The following is a 15,631-nucleotide window of genomic DNA, read 5'->3' on the forward strand; positions in this document are numbered from 1 at the left end:
TTGTTATTATAATTTTTGGTTAATCCTGCCCATTGGCAAAAGCAAGTCTAATTTAACTTAAACTTTAGTTCAGGTACTCCAGCTTTGAAGCTGATGCCCTTAAAGCTGATGGTCCCTCAGAGTTATGCACTTCCACCATGTTATTGTTTTGAGACCTGAAGATGAACCCTCCGGGGAAGAGTTAGCCATTAGTAGAAGGATCAGACTGTTATTTGAAGAGCCAAGGTCAGATTTAGAAGATTGAAGGAGAGATAAGCTCTAGGCTTCAGTGTTTTGATTATGAGGTAAACAATCATAGACGAGGTTGGGACCTCGCCCCTTCTCCACCGATCGCCACGCACCTGCGAGAGGAGCTTGCGGAGTACAGCAGAGGACAGAGGTCTTGGGAACTCTGTGGCGTTGTTCTCCTTGACACCAGCTGCCATCACCAGCGTGGCCAAGGGCAAGGTCACTACGCCGACCAGAGGGAACAGCAGGCGGATTGTTTTCGCTCCAGCAATAGACAAACAGCCGCCGTGGACACACTGAGAGAGCCAGCTGTGGCCGGGACCTTTATACCCCACAGCCTGACCCCAAATTAGCACTATAAAGGCAAGCAGGGATGACAACTAATTATTGGCCTCTTGGCCGCTTATGGCCCCACCTGAGAAAAATGCAGCTCAGATGTGCTGCTATGTGCTGCTTTTTTAAAGGCATAAATTTGAGGTATGACTTCAGTGGGTATTTAATTTTATACAAGCAGCAACTTGTATCATTCATTCATTAACTATGACTTTTATTACAATAAACTACTAATTACTGTTTATTAATGGTTAGTAAGGTAGTTGTAAAGCATTCACTCCACTTATAGTAGACTACTTATAGTACTGAACAAAAGTCTTAGTCAGGTTAGGTGTTTTGCTCCTTACTGCCTACATAAGCTTTGCCTTCTAAGAAAGCATCTTATCTGAAATGGGACTTCATTAGTGATGATTTGAAATGCTCTACATATAGGCAGCAACTTTGCACAGCACACAAATAACGCTTCACACAGTAGACTTGACTTGCAATTGATTTCAACTGAGTTTGATTTTAGCATGTTGCTAAGCAAAATACTCGACTACCATTACGGTTTCACTTTATTTTGATGGTCCCTTTAACACATTCTGTTGTCTATGCACCTACATGTCTACTAACTCTCATTAGAGTATTAGTAGAGTATTAGTAGACTGGTAGGGTTAGGGTTAGAATAAGTTGTACATGTAGTTGCAAAGTTACTTATAGTCAGTAGAGTGTCTGTTGGAGGACCATCACAATAAAGAGTTACTTATAGTTAACAGAATGTTCAAAAGGGACCATCAAAATAAAATGTTACCAAAATTGCAGCACAAATGTTCATGATAATATGATAATACATTAAATATTGGATGATTTAATTATATTGAAATAATCTGAACAATGCTTTTTTGTAATGAATTAAGGAATTGTGAGTTTATATATTTATATTTAATTTTAAAGGATACCTTGCCAGAAAATTTATAATGACAGGAGATGGGCCATAATATATAGATTTTAGTCACGATTATATATGTTTTTCAAAATGACTATTCATTTCTTAATTGTGCACCTCTAATTTTTATGTTGACTTGTAAGTAAATTTAGCTTGTAATTTGTAATATTATCTTTAACTCTAAAAAAATGTTATGCTCAATATTTGTCCATGTGAATTATTAGTATTATTATAGTTAGTGTGTTTTACTACAACACACACATTCATCCTATGACCTATATTCACCGTCAGACAAGGCTCTGTAATGACAATGATTTTGTAGTCTGTCCCCTGACAGCCTGCTTGCCTAAAACATAGTTTTTATAGGTTCATATGACATAACATTTATCGCTTAATTAAAGAACTTCATGCAGTGTTGGCTCAGTTCCCTCTGATGGAAATACCCACATAGTCGTCTAATTATTATCATTTCAGCACTGTAATCACGGAAACGTTTGGTAAAAGCTACAGGTTAGCATTTGAAAAAATTTAGCACAAACACCATTCTCACGAAGATTGTGCTCCACCTGTTTTACCACCCAAATGAAAAAATATAGTTCTATTAAAACAACTCAATTTTTCCATTACGTTTCCCATCGACCACAAGCTCATGAGCTCGTAGCACATATTGCGCTGATGTTGCCTGGTGTTCTTGCGCAGTATGTCGCTAAGTTGGCCTTATCCCATTATTAGGCTAATGTAATGGGCTGTCCTAATCCAAACACACCAACTCGCTGGACCACAGGGGGTGAAACATTGGGGCACCATGTTATCTGGGCACAATGCGGCTTCTTCCACTGATACTCTGGCAGGCATTAGGCCTGTTCAAACAAGTCCTTCACACCAGCTCTCTTTTAAAATGATTTTCTCCCTTCAGTCTCTCTTTTTCTCTCGCCCCGACTCTCACTGACAATCGCATCGCTGGCTGTGCACATTCTACGGTCTTTAATGCCAAATTAAGCTCTGGACTCTTTTATTTTAAATGGGGGAGCCAGAGAGAGTGCTGACAATCACGATTGTGCCAGAGAGAGGAAAAATTAAACGGTATTTAAAAAATACAGAACCCCACATTAAAACCCTCCGCCACAATTGCTGCTAATTGGTAGATTATCCGGCCGCACTTGGAAGCCTAATTCACGGGGTGAGGAAGAGGAGACCCGGCCCCCGTACTCTTCCTCGGAGCGGCGGGGTGTGGGTCCAATCACGTCTGAGGGGGGCGAAGGATTAGAGTAGCGCCATTGTCGGAGAACATGACCTTGAGTGGAGTTTAGTTTAGCCCCTCCCTGTCTTCTCCGCAATCTCTGTCACCATATTCTTTAACGGCACATAATGATATGCTTTGGGAGAGCCGCCGATCCCACAACAGACAGGATCATGCTCGACGATGCCAAAGGAGGTCTGATTTACAAGTATATAAAAGTGTCACATTTCATGTCCTTTTGAAATAAAAGAGAAACAACTGGTAATGAATTCCTCCAACTTGACCTTCCAGAGTGACAGACATGAAACACACTGATTTGGGATTTAAAGGAGTAGTTCACCCCAAAAAAAATTATATTCTGATGTTGTTCCAATCCTCCAGACTTTCTTTCTCCTGTGACACACACACACACACACACACACACACACACACACACACACACACACACACACACACACACACACACACACACACACACACACACACACACACACACACACACACACACACACACACACACACACACACACACACACACACACAAAAAGATATTTAAAGTAAGTAGTCATATGGATTCATTTTGCACTATTGGTCAAAAGTTTGGATTAAAGGTGCTCTAAGCGAGGTCACATGTTTTTTAGGGCAAATTTTTTTTTGTCAGCAAACATCTCCTCACTCTCCGCTAGCTGCCTGTCCCCTGAACACACTGTAAAAAACCACGGTCTCTGCAGACACCCCAGGCTACAAAAACAGCAACAAAAACAAACTGGGCCTACCCGCACCACGAAACATAACAAACTGTTCCAGCCAATAACCGACAAGAAGGATTTGGGGGGTTAGTGCGCAGATGAGGAGGAGGGAGGGTCTAGCTAGCCTCCGTTTTGTTTAACAATACTTTAATTATGATTTTTAAATGTTTTTGAAAGAGGTCTCATGCTTTCCAAGGCTGCATTTATTTAATGCATTCCACACAACAAACAGTAATATTGTGAACTATTATTAGAATTTAAAAGAATTGTTTTCTGTTTTAATATATTTTGAAATGTAAGTTAGTCTGTGTATAAGGATCATGTGACTCTAAAGACTTGAGTAATGGCTACTGCATCACTAAATTACATTTTAAAATATGTTAAAATAGAAAACAGCTCTTTACTGTATTTTTCATCAAATAAATGCAGCCATGATTAGCGGATTTCTTTCAAAAGGATTAAAAAAAAAAGTAATTATTCCAAACTTTTAATGCATGTGCTTTTTAGACCTTGAAGGTTTTGCACTGCACTGATTTTCAGAATATGGACAAAGGAGATGATGCATTCTTCAAAATATCTTCTTTTGTTTCCTGAAGAATAAAGAAAGTCCTACAAGTTTAGAACATCGTGAGGGTGAGTTTTTGGTCGAACTATCCCTTTAATATTCAGAGTTTTCTACAAAGTTGTGCTTGTTCCATTTGAAGGGAGAGATCAAATGCCCAAGATGTTGACTAGCAATTATCTTCATTAATAAGAAAAATATTTAATTCCTCTACATTATAACTAACTGCTGTTCTATCTCCCTCACGTTTACTGCAAAGCCTCTTTTAATTAATCACTACTGCACCATAATAACACTCAAATTACATTTAAACTTCATTACTATTTGGCTTACTGATCCATAAACAGGGGGCTGGGAACAAATTAGCAGTGTGTTGTCCAGTATTGCGCTCCTAATAATTTGAACCCTAATCCTTTAATTGCAAGTGTGTGTGACTCGGATATCGTAGCAGGAAGACGTGTACAATGTCCACACCTGTGCAGACGACTACTTTTCAGCACTCTGAGTGGACACTTTACACAGTCCTTGGCTGTGTGTGATTTCCCAGAACGAGAGCGAGACCCATTACCGTCCCAAAGAAAGAGATGTTTTTCGGTGCTGCTTTTGATGAGTGTCCATTTGCATCAAAAAAGGCCTCAGTTTCCGACTGTAACTTGTGAACTGATCAAAAGGCCAAGCGATGTCTTAAAAGCTGAGCGGCTTTTCCCCTCTTTTGACATAAGAGAGGCTCTCCAGAGGCCCCCTTGCTGTTGTGGCCTTGGAGGTTAGCTAAACCAGCCTCTCAGACTGTACTGAACAGATCTGTGCGCTCCTCTCCACTGTGGCCCGTTTCAAAGGAGAGGTTCAGTCGCAGCGTATCGACGCCCCCTTTCACGAAAACACAATGAAAAGCAACTTGTGTGCCTGCAATATGTGTATATGTGCGTATCGGTGGTCATAATGTGCGCTGCTGTGAGTGCATGTTGGAATGCCTTGGAATAAAACGTCTGGAATTTTATAATAATCCTTCGAGTAGCATTATTTGCGCTATGCACCAAGTACATTTATACTCCTGAATTTGCTTAAGATATATGAGAAGAATTACAGTGAGGGTCTAAATGTGTGAGAGCACTATAGTGATTTTTTTTGTGCAAATATTTATTACAATTAATTTTCATTATTATTATTATTATTTATCAAATATTTGTTCATTTTACATTTTTTTTATTTGTTTTTAATTTAAATATTATTTTACAAATTGTATTATCAGCATGACAATTTGAGAGAAAGGTTAAACTTAAAAATTGTGAATTTCAGGACATATTTGGTCTGTGTTTTAACTACAGCCGAAGCTGAAGCTGCATGAAGTTTTTGTAAAACCTGATGATCATGTTTTCAGCATGATTTGAGAATGATCTAAAGAGTATCTTATGCTTTAATGGAAGCAATAATGTCTGTGAAATGGAGTTTGCATGATCAATGTCATACATTAGCTTTTTGATATTTTTGTTATTTTATTACTGGCATAGAAAAATCACAGAACATTAATTATATATTTTAAATAAATTTAAAAATAATATTTTACATCATCATTTTGCATACCCATAAGCATTCTGTTTATTTCAGTAAAAAAAAAAAAAGATACTGTATGTTCCCTTGACCCGCTTTCCTCCATTTGTTCTGCTAAGGTAAGTAATAGAGCACTTCCTTTTAAAAATAAACATCAATTTAGTTCATTTAAGAGCTATCATTCCATCTCAGTTTTAAAATGTAAATATTTGTAAAAACCTTTACAGATGTCATAGTGACCCTTCATAACATTGAACGTTCTACATTTGTGAAAGGGTTTACATGTTTTCGTTATTGCAACACAGAATAGAGATGAGAACAGGTTGTATGTGTGCGTGAATGAGTGTGTACATGTGCAAATCTCTCCCGATCCGCACCCAGCTGCTTTCACTTACGGGACATAGGGGTATATGGGTCACGAGGTCACAGCATGACCTCATCAAATTAGCCCCAACTGAGCGAGGTGTTTAGCACGAGTTAACGCTCGTAATCTGAAGGGCATTAAATGCAAATGCAGCAACCATATGCCCACTTCAAACAGGCACCTCTCGCTGCCCCCCCCCCCCCTCCCCCCGCCCCCCACCAGTATGTATTCACTGCCCAATCATTCACATGCCTGCCTGAGTAGGGGGCTGTTAAAATGACAATTGTTTTCTCTCATACTGACCAGGTGCAAAACATTTCCATCCCTGCAGAGGGAAAGACTGAGAATGGAAAGGCATTTTGATATCTGTTACGGAAAGATTTGCCATCAAAATATATAATGTTAAGTACCAAATTGTGTTTTCTAAATCTTCCGCACTCCCATGCATATCTCCTTATGAGTCAATGGCGTGATGCAGATTTTTTTTTGTCCTATCTATTACTTTATTTAAAAATACATATAGTGCAATTCAGATATACTGTACAGTAATTTTAATACAGAAAAAAAAGATAAATATTACATTTATGACAAGGCACGGGGATTTCAGGATGAAAACTTGACCGGTTGTGCAACTCCCAAAAATAGATTTTTTTTTTTATTGTGATCGAGACATTCAATTTGAAGGTTTTAAACATTTGCCACTAACATTTAAACTAACTTTGTAAAAGTTTTCTCATTTTCTTAATCGTGGACATTCTTATATGACACTGACCCTTATATCTATATACTAGAGTACTTTAGGGATGTTGATCTAGTGAAGTGACTTTAGGGTGTATTTACAAAATGGTTTGCTGCCGTAGTTGATCTCTCATGAGACAGAATGAGTGAGTAAAATAGAGAGAGTGAGTGCTGCCAGGGTTGCTGATTATGGGTGTGAGGGCTGATTGTACACCCTGAGGCTGTGTTGCATGCTGGGACATATGGCAGCTCCTATGTGCTAATAAACACCTGTGGACAAAGTGAAACAGGGGACACCCCCACTGGGCCTGAGGCCTTTAATGCCACCTGTGCAGACCTCCACTATTCATACTCTTTTTTTATCCTCTTGACTTTGTAATTTTACCCAATAGTTATCTTTTATCTCCTCTTTTTCTTTAATGATGCACTCAGGATTTTTTTCTGATTAAAAAAAGTAACCAAACTAAAATTTACTGAGTGCACCTTGAATTACTCTACCGTTTAAAATGTTGGGGGTAAATCATTTAAAAAACAAAAAACAAAAAAAAAAAACATTTATTCATCAAGAATGCATTAAATACATGTGTTACAAAATATTTATATTTCAAATAAATGCGGTTCTTTTGAACTTTGTACATGTAGTCATTAAAAAAATCCCGGTGTCCACAAACATATTATTCAGCACAATCATTTTCAACATTAATAATATAAGAAATGTTTTTTGAGCACCAAATCAGCTGAAGGATCATGAATAAAAGAAAATTTTAAATTGTAAGAATATTTCACAATATTATTGTTTTTACTGTATTTTTGATCCATGGTGAGCATAAGAGACTTCTTTCAAAATTAACAAACCCCAAACCCCAGACATTTGAACACTCGTCTAAGACATCTTGTTATAGATTGCACAATCATTTTAGTTTGTGTGAGTCTATTGGCTGTATATTACAACAAAAAAAAAAAATAGTCTTCATGCATTGGAGAAATTTTAAGATACTCACCATTAAAGCGTGTATCATGACCACCATGTACTATTATTATGGTGGCATTTGAATAAGGAAATGTTTTCATAATGCTCTCAGAGTGAGATTGAAGTGTTGGGTTAAGACGCACCTCTGCACAGCTGCTGTGGAGTAGGAGGAGTTCCCGGCAAAAAGAGAGCATTGTGGGAGAGCTCCCCCCTGTCACTCAAAGCTCCTCTGATTAAATTTGTTTAAGCTGTAAAAGCACTTTGACAAGAGTTAGACTGTGTGCCTCATAACATATTCCAAATGGTAAACCTGAAAATTAGGGATGTGCTATCAGGGATTCCCAGAGAACAGTTTACTGCTTTGAAACCAAGTGAAATCGAGTCCACCATGGTTAATGTCTTTTAAAACTAATATCACCACTGCTTTTAATATAACCTCAGAAAATATTTATTTCTCAGCATTATTGACACACTATCCATTATTGTTATGTGTTGGTATAATATTATGTTGGTGAAATTCATGATCCCTTAAGGCCAGGACAGAGTGGCCAGAAAGCACATGATGGTATGTGTGTGAGATGTACACATGCATTTATACCCACTTCAAACTCTGAGTCTTGGTTCCTTCAGATTATTAGATTCTTTACTGTGGGTCCAGTCTGCAAAACCACATTACAGAGGGCAAAATATGTGGGTCTTTAATCTAGGAAAAAGGCTATGAGCGATGTCCTGGTACATATTTCAACTTGGGCTGATAATCAACCTGAAATAATTTATAGAATTTCATTTTAAACATCTGCTTTTCATTAAGAGATGTGTGTGATGTATGGTGACCTCTGTGGACATTCTGTGTATTTCAATGAAGATTTGAAATTTATTTTAATAAATGTTTTTCTGCTTTTATCCGTTTTTGATAAATTACACAGAAATTATGTACCCCCCCCCCCCCAGCCCCCAATATTATTATGGATTTTCAGGGTTTATATTCAGAAAATACAATCCATACTATTTAGTTAACGTTAATTTTCTCAATTTAACATTTTAATTGGGACTGAAGTAACATTAAAGCCCAAATTTATACGGCAGCTTTACGAAATGAAGTCAAACATTTTCTCAATGTTAATTAAAAGAGGCTAAACATTTTTTAATAGAAAAAAATACATCAATGGGTATAAAAGAAGTATATTGTAAATGAAGAATTTACTGTAAGTAAGTGTATAAGTGTATCTTTTGTTGTCCAGCTGCCGATTTGTTTTTACATTCTAGTAAATAATACACATTAACAATAAATAAATAATGATTTTTAAAAAGGATTATAATTTTTAAGAAAAGCTAAAATGTACCAATGCACTCACCAAAGAAATATTTGTACACACAATTCAATCCTTTACCTTCTATCAAAATAAAAGTTCCACGACTTTTTTGTTCCTTAACGGTTTTCAACTTTTTTGTGCTGTCTGTCCGTCTACACATGATTTATTTATATGTATCATTTGATTGCATGGATTTTCATCATATCAAGATATACATGAAATAAAAATGAGTTTAATTAATTTGCAATAGATCACATCATCATTTATCACTTTAGTCAGTTACCACTCCAGTGTTTTGCGTCGTTCTCTTGTTTGTTTTGGTGGCAATATTACAAATCTGAGATTTAGTTCACCCTGCACAGGCAGGAGTCTCAAGATTACGTCAGTTCAATTCTCTGTTACGCCATTTATGTGAAGACTAACATTAGACTACCCACCTTTAATCCTTTTCCTGAGCCTCTGTCCTAAACAAGGTCCTTTTGACCCATTCATTGAGCCTGTGCCCTTTGATATTGAGGACTGGTTGTAGAGGAGCGCAGCCCCTTTTGCAATGCCGTAATAAGTAGCTTCAAGCGCAAGGTATGGAGATCTGCTCTTGAAGGTGAAGGGTTAGCATTGCTAGGGCATGAGATCAAGCACTGGTTTATCCCAGCATGGCATTGAAAAGCAGAGCCACTTCAGACACTAACTGCCCGGACAATGCCGATTGGGTCGAACAGCGTTTGGATGAAGTGGTGCCCCTTTCACATCCGCAACAAGTGACAAAAGAGGCAGAATGAGAGACTAACCTGCTGTTTAGATAAATAACGCTACTCTATCAGCTCTCATAATTGCTCCGGCCCCCTTCTCCTCTTCAGAGTCCCAGCACCCCTATTGTCCAGCGGCGAGTGCTGCATGGCCCCCTCAGATCCTCCTAATTGCTGACAGATTTGATTTCTCAGTGACGGCGGGAGCTCTGTTCGTGGCCTTTACATCCAGTAATTGCTTTCTCTTCTCCCCCCCTCGTTCTCCCCTTCCCCTTCCTTCTTCACTCTGCAGTCCGTACTGCCCCCACTCTTCTCCCAAAACGGAATTCCCCTCGCCCCGTCCCAAACCCCCTTTTAATGGTTTCCTTCTATGTTAATAAATCCTCGCCATTTAAATCACATTTAGAGATGTTTTGAATAACTGATTCCAATTACCCCGTGCCCCTCACGCAGAGAAGAGTCTCGGTGCGAGACCGACCTGCAGTTGGAAAGTGGGAAAAGGTACAGGGTTTAAAGTGAAAGAGGGGTCCTCGAGTCTCTCTTCAGCCCTCAATAGTGCAGGAGCGCATACTGCGGAAGTTTCCAGAAGCCCTCTGAATCGTAGAATGTTTTTGTTTTTTTTCATGAATTGACTCCTCTTGAATATTTCAGGGAGATTAAAGTTATACAATTGTGCTTCGTAATTCTTTTTCCTGTCTAAAATGAGGATGATGGTGATGATGATAATTGTTATTTTTATTATTATTATTTTATTATTAATTATTAAGAATACTGTATATCTGTAACGCTGAGTTGTTCTGTAACGCTGCGGGAAGAATGAAGCGAGCAGTGAATCCAATTGCAAGCACATTTATTAATAAAACAAACAAAAGAAACTCAGACCAGGAACACAGAAACAGCAACCATTACAACATTAACAACTCACAAAGACAGGGCTGAAACACAGGGCTTAAATACAGGGGTAAACGAGCTAAACAAGATAACAAGAGGGCGTGGTTAATCAGAAACACCTGGGGATACTTATAAACTAGAAAAACTACAAAGGACTACAAAACATGACACAGCACAGGAAATAACTAAAGTTCACACAAGACAAGGGAAACACAGGACAGACAGGAACAAGACATGAACCCACACCGTGACAATATCCAATCATTTCCATTTTAAACAAGAAAAGCAATTAATTAATTATAAATTAGTAATAATAATAATAATAATAATAAATATATATATATATATATATATATATATATATAATGTATACACAGACATATATAAATATACAGAAATTAATTGATGCAGCCATGCAGTTAAGCTATAAACATGCCTCAAATATGCTTATTTAGCCACTAAAAATTCAGCTTTTCTGAAATATCAGTTCAGTACTTTAATTCTATTTGTGTATTATATTACATAATCTAGCTTAAGACAAAAATGTTTTATATATCAAATATATTAAAAAATTATCTTTATATATATATATCATAATTTTTATATATATACTGTAAAATAATATTATAAAATATACTAGTTGCACCAAAATATTTTACAATGAAATTCACGAAGCACATTCAAAACACAAAGCAATTTTGGCTCTGTAAATGTGTTTTAAGCACGAATGAAGGGGCAATTCAAAAGCAACTAACCTATTAATGCAACTCCATTAAAATATGTACAAAGCCTCAAGCATAAAATCAAAAAGAAGTCAAAACAAACAAATATGCTGAACTACAAAGTTATTTACAGCCAGAAAGCCACTTTTCCCCACTAATAAAAGTCCTCAACACACATACACAAGCAAACACAAGTCTCATTCCCCTCAGGAAAGCTAGAGGGCCCACTTGAAAAAAGAACAGGCGCCAGAGCACAGCTCCCACAATCACTCCAGCAAACATTAAAAAGCTAATTATCCCGGGAACAAAAGTGCCAGTTTATTTTCACTTAACACAATTAGTCATAAACTGCATTTTGAGTTGTTAATCCAAGCCAGCTCCCATTCTCTGCCCATTATTCATAGTTGCATATTCATGCCGACCGTATTCAAAGTTTCAAAGCAAATGTTTTTTTTTTTTTTTTGGTTGTGTGAACGTTAATCACCCCACCCACACATTGCATGGATTAGCCATTTAGATATGAGGCCGTATCAGGGCCCGAACGCAGCACTGCCAAGTGCTCGCTTTAATGTATATAGTGTTTATTCTCTTACTGTGGTAAGTGGCTAGGTACTATGTTCTCTGTCGAAATCATTCTAATCCACTCTCAGAGTGGGTGGAATAATTAAATGATTAGCAAAATATAGAAATATTTAATGCGTCTTGCCTTTTATTCACTGAGCATCAATGCAGCGCCTTGAAGTGTCATAGGAGCTTGAAATGCTTAAAATCAAATTGGCTTGACATTCATTTTCGAATGCTTGAAACTAATTCAAATGAACTCTGTCAACACATGACCCTGAAAGCCACAACTTTTCATTACCGTCCTGCAGACTTGCACATTCACAAGTGTGCGTGTGCATGTGAAACTGACCCACTGCTTTTTGGTTTGTCTTGCCCATCAAATATTTTGTAAATATTCCATAAAGAGAAATGTGCAAAATCATTTGTTTGGAAGTTGCATCTCTCTTCCGCATGTTTAAAAATACCATATTATTATTGCTGCTCCATCTCGGACATCACCTCTGAAGGTCATAAACATCAGTCTGTCAGTCAAAGATGTCTAAGGAGCATAATGTCATCTTGGTAACCTTTAATGGTAAGATATCATTTTTTAATGGAAACACCTCTCTGATGTGAGATGCCCTTTGTTCACCCAGCAAATATACAAATAATTATGTGGCTTGTGATTCAAAGACTTTCTTTTCTTGCACTCGACGCTGTCGTATGCAACCTCCCCACTTGTCTGACTATGACAATGAAAAATAAAAGTAGATGATCTGCAGGCCACATTCAGGATAAGGCACAGAGAATAGTAGGTGTACAAAAACATCAAACATGAAGCCGAATGCATAACATCTGGATAGTGCATTAGCAGTCTGGTCAGATATAAGTGATTTTTTTGGTAAGGTCACTAACACGTCTTGCGCAGCGCAGGATGAAGAGTGATGGTGACTGTAAAGCAGTGCTATGACTCGCTGACCCTCCTGTGCTACCACTCCTGGGACACCTGGGAAGAGTTTTTAACAATACCCATGACAGCTATGGTCTACACAGAGGCGTTATTTAAAACATTTAGAAGTTACGGCATTTGCGCTGCAGCTGACTACATTTTAGCGTCCTAGTGCAGACATATAAAATACACATACAGAAACATCACATACACAAATAACATGAAAAATGTAAAGTGTGACCAAATTTTCTCTGATTTGATTGGTTGGAATTTTTTCAATAGTGCACTTTATACATTCTACTAAATATAAGTAACTTTGCAACTACATGTCAACTAACTTAATTTGCAACATCAACTAAGTGTATGTTTACACAACAAAGATGTACAAAAAAAATTTGTTGCATACAGACAATGTTTTCAAAATGATCCCCATTCACACAGATCCTCAAAAATGATTAAAAACACTGTATCATGCATGCCAGGCCAGTAGTTGGTGATGTCACTTTGTAAATGTTCCTATAGACTGAAAACATAACATGACGTCACCGTTTTCATTTTTTTAGTTTACACAGAAATGATAACGGTATCGTTTTTAAAAAAACGATGTTTTTAGGCCTCCAAATCGCCGTTGTTGAGTAAATCAGCGGCCGAAACGCATAATACGTTTTCCATTTTTAGTTGAAAACGATGTTGTGTAAAATGGCCTTTTTCTCTCATTCATTTGCAATGTCAACTTACTCTCATTAGAGAAGTTACTGGTAGCTTATAGGGTTTGTAGAATAAGTTATAGTCTGTTTGGGAGCATCAAAATAGTGTTAACAGATATTAACCAGTGTCTACTAATACTTTTAAGGACTGCTAGATGACATGTATTTGCAAAGTTATATTAGAATGTCTAAAGTGGAATATCAAAATAAAGTGTTACCTTTTGATTTATTTATTTTTATTTGCCTTATTATTTTCACTTTTCGTGCTTCAGCAAAACTTGATTTATGAGTACATGGCTTTTGCAGGTACTTGCAACACCATTTGCGGTATCAAGCAACCATAAATAGCTCTGTCTCTGCCAGTGGATTTGTACAGTACTAGCCTTGTAACTGTCTAGTGTGGATACCCGTCCCAAAACATTTGAAAATGATTTCTAAGCTAGACGAAAGCCTGTCAAGACCCCGAGATGACTTCATCACAGCTGCGGAGTGAAGCTGTGTGAGTGTTTGTACAGTAGTTTTGTACGCCGCTCTCTTCTGCCTCAGGGATAAGATGAGTGTGCTGGAGAAGAACTTTACCTCTATAACAACACAGCTCTCTGACTGCGCTGGCCTCCACTCTCACCAGTCTGACTAACAAAGGTAACGGGGAAAAAGTTATTCAAGGAAATATTGTCTAACCAAATGCATTTGTTATTATATTTGTATAGATTTGTTCATTGTGTTTTTTAAAACCATCTAAATATCTTTGGTGTGAGTAACTGTGTATGTTACAATTAGAACTGTTCAAAGATTGTCTTAAGTAAATCTCCATTTAAATGATTAAATAATTATTTGCGAAGTAATGAATTTGTGGTAATTATATTAGATGAATGATAATATTTGTTGCTTAAAAAGGAACGATAAAGACAATCAGCAGTAAATGAAGCATGCAGTCACCTGATAAATTACTCATTGTCAACCTAAAAATCATCTTAATTTATTAATTTTAAAATGTATGATTCAGAATAAAGCAAAATGTGCATACATACACTGTCACAAAGATATTATCCTTTTATTTTTACTTATAAATACAGAATGCAGTTTTCAGCTCAATTTTCATTCATAAATAAATTATAAGGTAACACTTTATTTCAGTGTCCTAAACCAAACAGTAAATCTATAGTAAGTACCCTATAGTAAGTACATGTTGTTAATTAATATTACTTAGTATTTAAATAAGTAAAATAAAATGACACCTTAAAAAAAATACCAGTTATAATTTAAATAAAATATTCTTTCTCTTTCAAATTCCCTATAACAGCTTCGGTCCCACTTCATGATAAGTGTATTTAACTACTATTAATATGTGCATTTAAATTAATCATTTGAGACAATGCACTTCTTGTGTGCAAACATGTTTTTGTACTTGTACTTGTAAAAAACAAATACCTGTATGTAATTACAGCTGTAATTAATTTTTGTAATGACATCTATAATTACACTGTTGACCCTTCCTTTACCTCTTAACCCACCCTTAAACCTACCCATACTAACCTTACCCGTATCTCACCCCAATAGCAGCAAAAGTGTTTTGCAATACAACATGAACACAATAAGCACATTCTACCAGACATGTTTGTTGTTGTTGTTGTAAGTACATAGTTAAATACACCTAATGAAAAGTGTGACCATAGCTTCATTTTATAATGGACAAATATCTGTTGGGTTGTGTCTTGAAACTACTTACAATGCAACAATATATCAGCTATGGTATCGCCGTGTGCATGGCAGGTCGAGACAACCTTTATCGGTGTAATGCATTCCCGTGGGAGAGAGAAGACCTTCGCCACAATCCTAACCTTTGGCACCAGGTGCACACAAAGGGCATCAATTTAGCTAAATGTTACCAATAAAAAGAGATGTATCTACTTATCTCATATATTACAAAAGAAAACTGCAATGACATTAGCAGCTAGATAATATTTGATTGATAAATATCATTCTGTTCATGGTAGTAAAGATCACCAAATGAAGGCTGTCTGTTAAATTATGAAACTGCTTCATAAACAAATATGTGTATGACCCGAAATAATCACTAGTTACAAATCGCTACAAATC

Source organism: Siphateles boraxobius, unplaced genomic scaffold (assembly GCF_051911475.1).
Source record: "Siphateles boraxobius isolate OS27281-9 unplaced genomic scaffold, OSU_SipBor_1 20, whole genome shotgun sequence".
Taxonomy (NCBI): domain Eukaryota; kingdom Metazoa; phylum Chordata; class Actinopteri; order Cypriniformes; family Leuciscidae; genus Siphateles; species Siphateles boraxobius.